Genomic DNA, 7,393 nt, shown 5'->3' with positions numbered 1-7,393 from the left:
CGCTGCAGCCTGTGCTTGGCCTGTGATTGGCTGCAGCCGTCACTTACACTGAAACGTCATCCTGGGAGGCCGGACTGGAGACAGAAACAGGGAGTTCTCGGTAAGTACGAACTTCATTTTTTTTTACAGATACATGTATATTGGGATCGGTAGTCACTGTCCCGGGTGCAGAAACAGTTACTGCCGATCGCTTAACTCTTTCAGCACCCTGGACAGTGACTATTTACTGACGTCTCCTAGCAACGCTCCCGTCATTACGGGAGCCCCATTGACTTCCTCAGTCTGGCTGTAGACCTAGAAATACATAGGTCCAGCCAGAATGAAGAAATGTCAAGTTAAAAAAGCAAGACGTATCCGCAGCACACATGACATGTGCATTACAGCTGCGGACTTCATTGCGGAAATTAGAATCTCCATTGAAGTCAATGGAGAAATTCCGCCATGAGTCCGCCACTGCTCCGCAACAGACAGAGCATGCTGCGGACACCAAATTCCGCTCCGCAGCCTATGCTCCGCAGCGGAATTGTACGCATCGTGTAAACGAACACTGCTAAATTAAAGTGAAAGTCAATGGAGAAACGGCTCCGCTGCGGATTAACGCTGCGGAGTGTCCGCAGCGGAATTTAAGTGAAATTCCGCCATGTGTGAACCCGCCCTAAGAGTGGAGTCCAAACTGCCTCAGCATCGCAGGGGGCCCATTCTAATGAAGACAAAGTCCTCCACCCTTTTCCAAAACATTGAGGGGCCACTCAAATGTAAGGGGCAGTCGAACCGAAGCTGCAGGCGTTTGTAATAATTCAGATTTTTTATTTAATCCTCATCCTAACTTTTGTTTGTTTCCTAAATTTAAAAAAGCATATTTACCCTAGGACAGAGATCTACTAACACTGATGTAACATTTAGGTGACAGATGAATAAATTTTTGGGTTGGATTGGCTAACCTAAATCTTTTTGACATAACAACAGTTCGCCCATGGGATGCTAATGCACAGAGTCCACTACGGGTCTAGGATCAGTGAAATCACTATCACTCTAGGCCTTCTAAGAGTGGAGTCCAAACTGCCTCAGCATCGCAGGGGGGCCCATTCTAATGAAGACAATGTCCTCCACCCGTTTCCAAAACATTGAGGGGCCACTCAAAAGAAAGGGGCAGTCGAGCCGAAGCTGCAGACGGTTGTCTTCATCCTGAATTTGTATTTAATCCTCATCCTAACTTTTGTTTCTTTCCTAAGTTTAAAAAAGCATATTTACCCTAGTACAGAGTTCTACTAATACTGATGTAACATTTAGTTGACAGATTAATCAATTTTTTGTTTGGATTGGCCTCCCTAAATCTTTTTGACATAACAACAGGTCGCCCATGGGATGCTAATGCACAGAGTTTACCCCGGGTCCAGGATCAGTGAAATCATCATCACTCTAGGCCTTCTAAGAGTGGAGTCCAAACTGCCTCAGCATCGCAGGGGGCCCATTCTAATGAAGACAAAGTCCTCCACCCGTTTCCAAAACATTGAGGGGCCACTCAAATGTAAGGGGCTGTCGAACCGAAGCTGCAGACTTTTGTAATAATTCTGATTTTTTATTTAATCCTCATCCTAACTTTTGTTTGTTTCCTAAGTTTAAAAAAGCATATTTACCCTAGGACAGAGATCTACTAACACTGATGTAACATTTAGGTGACAGATTAATACATTTTTTGGTTGGATTGGCTAACCTAAATCTTTTTGACATAACAACAGTTCGCCCATGGGATGCTAATGCACAGAGTCCACTACGGGTCTAGGATCAGTGAAATCACTATCACTCTAGGCCTTCTAAGAGTGGAGTCCAAACTGCCTCAGCATCACAGGGGGGCCCATTCTAATGAAGACAAAGTCCTCCACCCGTTTCCAAAACATTGAGGGGCCACTCAAAAGAAAGAGGCAGTCGAGCCGAAGCTGCAGACGGTTAACCGTCTTCATCCTGAATTTTTATTTAATCCTCATCCTAACTTTTGTTTCTTTCCTAAGTTTAAAAAAGCATATTTACCCTAGTACAGAGTTCTACTAATACTGATGTAACATTTAGGTGACAGATTAATCAATTTTTTGTTTGGATTGGCCTCCCTAAATCTTTTTGACATAACAACAGTTCGCCCATGGGATGCTAATGCACAGAGTTTACCCCGGGTCCAGGATCAGTGAAATCATCATCACTCTAGGCCTTCTAAGAGTGGAGTCCAAACTGCCTCAGCATCGCAGGGGGGCCCATTCTAATGAAGACAAAGTCCTCCACCCGTTTCCAAAACATTGAGGGGCCACTCAAAAGAAAGGGGCAGTCGAGCCGAAGCTGCAGACGGTTGTCTTCATCTTGAATTTGTATTTAATCCTCATCCTAACTTTTCTTTCTTTCCTAAGTTTAAAAAAGCATATTTACCCTAGTACAGAGTTCTACTAATACTGATGTAACATTTAGGTGACAGATTAATCAATTTTTTGTTTGGATTGGCCTCCCTAAATCTTTTTGACATAACAACAGGTCGCCCATGGGATGCTAATGCACAGAGTTTACCCCGGGTCCAGGATCAGTGAAATCATCATCACTCTAGGCCTTCTAAGAGTGGAGTCCAAACTGCCTCAGCATCGCAGGGGGCCCATTCTAATGAAGACAAAGTCCTCCACCCTTTTCCAAAACATTGAGGGGCCACTCAAATGTAAGGGGCAGTCGAACCGAAGCTGCAGGCGTTTGTAATAATTCAGATTTTTTATTTAATCCTCATCCTAACTTTTGTTTGTTTCCTAAATTTAAAAAAGCATATTTACCCTAGGACAGAGATCTACTAACACTGATGTAACATTTAGGTGACAGATGAATAAATTTTTGGGTTGGATTGGCTAACCTAAATCTTTTTGACATAACAACAGTTCGCCCATGGGATGCTAATGCACAGAGTCCACTACGGGTCTAGGATCAGTGAAATCACTATCACTCTAGGCCTTCTAAGAGTGGAGTCCAAACTGCCTCAGCATCGCAGGGGGGCCCATTCTAATGAAGACAATGTCCTCCACCCGTTTCCAAAACATTGAGGGGCCACTCAAAAGAAAGGGGCAGTCGAGCCGAAGCTGCAGACGGTTGTCTTCATCCTGAATTTGTATTTAATCCTCATCCTAACTTTTGTTTCTTTCCTAAGTTTAAAAAAGCATATTTACCCTAGTACAGAGTTCTACTAATACTGATGTAACATTTAGTTGACAGATTAATCAATTTTTTGTTTGGATTGGCCTCCCTAAATCTTTTTGACATAACAACAGGTCGCCCATGGGATGCTAATGCACAGAGTTTACCCCGGGTCCAGGATCAGTGAAATCATCATCACTCTAGGCCTTCTAAGAGTGGAGTCCAAACTGCCTCAGCATCGCAGGGGGCCCATTCTAATGAAGACAAAGTCCTCCACCCGTTTCCAAAACATTGAGGGGCCACTCAAATGTAAGGGGCAGTCGAACCGAAGCTGCAGACTTTTGTAATAATTCTGATTTTTTAATTAATCCTCATCCTAACTTTTGTTTGTTTCCTAAGTTTAAAAAAGCATATTTACCCTAGGACAGAGATCTACTAACACTGATGTAACATTTAGGTGACAGATTAATAAATTTTTTGGTTGGATTGGCTAACCTAAATCTTTTTGACATAAAAACAGTTCGCCCATGGGATGCTAATGCACAGAGTCCACTACGGGTCTAGGATCAGTAAAATCACTATCACTCTAGGCCTTCTAAGAGTGGAGTCCAAACTGCCTCAGCATCGCAGGGGGGCCCATTCTAATGAAGACAATGTCCTCCACCCGTTTCCAAAACATTGAGGGGCCACTCAAAAGAAAGGGGCAGTCGAGCCGAAGCTGCAGACGGTTGTCTTCATCCTGAATTTTTATTTAATCCTCATCCTAACTTTTGTTTCTTTCCTAAGTTTAAAAAAACATATTTACCCTAGTACAGAGTTCTACTAATACTGTTGTAACATTTAGGTGACAGATTAATCAATTTTTTGTTTGGATTGGCCTCCCTAAATCTTTTTGACATAACAACAGGTCGCCCATGGGATGCTAATGCACAGAGTTTACCCCGGGTCCAGGATCAGTGAAATCATCAATACTCTAGGCCTTCTAAGAGTGGAGTCCAAACTGCCTCAGCATCGCAGGGGGCCCATTCTAATGAAGACAAAGTCCTCCACCCATTTCCAAAACATTGAGGGGCCACTCAAATGTAAGGGGCAGTCGAACCGAAGCTGCAGGCGTTTGTAATAATTCAGATTTTTTATTTAATCCTCATCCTAACTTTTGTTTGTTTCCTAAATTTAAAAAAGCATATTTACCCTAGGACAGAGATCTACTAACACTGATGTAACATTTAGGTGACAGATTAATACATTTTTTGGTTGGATTGGCTAACCTAATTCTTTTTGACATAACAACAGTTCGCCCATGGGATGCTAATGCACAGAGTCCACTACGGGTCTAGGATCAGTGAAATCACTATCACTCTAGGCCTTCTAAGAGTGGAGTCCAAACTGCCTCAGCATCGCAGGGGGGCCCATTCTAATGAAGACAATGTCCTCCACCCGTTTCCAAAACATTGAGGGGCCACTCAAAAGAAAGGGGCAGTCGAGCCGAAGCTGCAGACGGTTGTCTTCATCCTGAATTTGTATTTAATCCTCATCCTAACTTTTGTTTCTTTCCTAAGTTTAAAAAAGCATATTTACCCTAGTACAGAGTTCTACTAATACTGATGTAACATTTAGTTGACAGATTAATCAATTTTTTGTTTGGATTGGCCTCCCTAAATCTTTTTGACATAACAACAGTTCGCCCATGGGATGCTAATGCACAGAGTTTACCCCGTGTCTAGGATCAGTGAAATCATCATCACTCTAGCCCTTCTAAGAGTGGAGTCCAAACTGCCTCAGAATCGCAGGGGGCCCATTCTAATGAAGACAAAGTCCTCCACCCGTTTCCAAAACATTGAGGGGCCACTCAAATGTAAGGGGCAGTCGAACCGAAGCTGCAGGCGTTTGTAATAATTCAGATTTTTTATTTAATCCTCATCCTAACTTTTGTTTGTTTCCTAAATTTAAAAAAGCATATTTACCATAGGACAGAGATCTACTAACACTGATGTAACATTTAGGTGACAGATTAATACATTTTTTGGTTGGATTGGCTAACCTAAATCTTTTTGACATAACAACAGTTCGCCCATGGGATGCTAATGCACAGAGTCCACTACGGGTCTAGGATCAGTGAAATCACTATCACTCTAGGCCTTCTAAGAGTGGAGTCCAAACTGCCTCAGCATCGCAGGGGGGCCCATTCTAATGAAGACAATGTCCACCACCCGTTTCCAAAACATTGAGGGGCCACTCAAAAGAAAGGGGCAGTCGAGCCGAAGCTGCAGAAGATTGTCTTCATCCTGAATTTGTATTTAATCCTCATCCTAACTTTTGTTTCTTTCCTAAGTTTAAAAAAGCATATTTACCCTAGTACAGAGTTCTACTAATACTGATGTAACATTTAGGTGACAGATTAATCAATTTTTTGTTTGGATTGGCCTCCCTAAATCTTTTTGACATAACAACAGGTCGCCCATGGGATGCTAATGCACAGAGTTTACCCCGGGTCCAGGATCAGTGAAATCATCATCACTCTAGGCCTTCTAAGAGTGGAGTCCAAACTGCCTCAGCATCGCAGGGGGCCCATTCTAATGAAGACAAAGTCCTCCACCCGTTTCCAAAACATTGAGGGGCCACTCAAATGTAAGGGGCAGTCGAACCGAAGCTGCAGACTTTTGTAATAATTCTGATTTTTTATTTAATCCTCATCCTAACTTTTGTTTGTTTCCTAAGTTTAAAAAAGCATATTTACCCTAGGACAGAGATCTACTAACACTGATGTAACATTTAGGTGACAGATTAATAAATTTTTTGGTTGGATTGGCTAACCTAAATCTTTTTGACATAAAAACAGTTCGCCCATGGGATGCTAATGCACAGAGTCCACTACGGGTCTAGGATCAGTGAAATCACTATCACTCTAGGCCTTCTAAGAGTGGAGTCCAAACTGCCTCAGCATCACAGGGGGGCCCATTCTAATGAAGACAAAGTCCTCCACCCGTTTCCAAAACATTGAGGGGCCACTCAAAAGAAAGGGGCAGTCGAGCCGAAGCTGCAGATGGTTGTCTTCATCCTGAATTTTTATTTAATCCTCATCCTAACTTTTGTTTCTTTCCTAAGTTTAAAAAAGCATATTTACCCTAGTACAGAGTTCTACTAATACTGATGTAACATTTAGGTGACAGATTAATCAATTTTTTGTTTGGATTGGCCTCCCTAAATCTTTTTGACATAACAACAGGTCGCCCATGGGATGCTAATGCACAGAGTTTACCCCGGGTCCAGGATCAGTGAAATCATGAATACTCTAGGCCTTCTAAGAGTGGAGTCCAAACTGTCTCAGCATCGCAGGGGGCCCATTCTAATGAAGACAAAGTCCTCCACCCATTTCCAAAACATTGAGGGGCCACTCAAATGTAAGGGGCAGTCGAACCGAAGCTGCAGGCGTTTGTAATAATTCAGATTTTTTATTTAATCCTCATCCTAACTTTTGTTTGTTTCCTAAATTTAAAAAAGCATATTTACCCTAGTACAGAGTTCTACTAATACTGATGTAACATTTAGTTGACAGATTAATCAATTTTTTGTTTGGATTGGCCTCCCTAAATCTTTTTGACATAACAACAGTTCGCCCATGGGATGCTAATGCACAGAGTTTACCCCGTGTCTAGGATCAGTGAAATCATCATCACTCTAGCCCTTCTAAGAGTGGAGTCCAAACTGCCTCAGAATCGCAGGGGGCCCATTCTAATGAAGACAAAGTCCTCCACCCGTTTCCAAAACATTGAGGGGCCACTCAAATGTAAGGGGCAGTCGAACCGAAGCTGCAGGCGTTTGTAATAATTCAGATTTTTTATTTAATCCTCATCCTAACTTTTGTTTGTTTCCTAAATTTAAAAAAGCATATTTACCATAGGACAGAGATCTACTAACACTGATGTAACATTTAGGTGACAGATTAATACATTTTTTGGTTGGATTGGCTAACCTAAATCTTTTTGACATAACAACAGTTCGCCCATGGGATGCTAATGCACAGAGTCCACTACGGGTCTAGGATCAGTGAAATCACTATCACTCTAGGCCTTCTAAGAGTGGAGTCCAAACTGCCTCAGCATCGCAGGGGGGCCCATTCTAATGAAGACAATGTCCACCACCCGTTTCCAAAACATTGAGGGGCCACTCAAAAGAAAGGGGCAGTCGAGCCGAAGCTGCAGACGGTTGTCTTCATCCTGAATTTGTATTTAATCCT

Source organism: Rhinoderma darwinii, unplaced genomic scaffold, assembly GCF_050947455.1.
Source record: "Rhinoderma darwinii isolate aRhiDar2 unplaced genomic scaffold, aRhiDar2.hap1 Scaffold_138, whole genome shotgun sequence".
Lineage (NCBI taxonomy): Eukaryota > Metazoa > Chordata > Amphibia > Anura > Rhinodermatidae > Rhinoderma > Rhinoderma darwinii.
Note: the sequence above shows the minus strand (reverse complement) of the source record.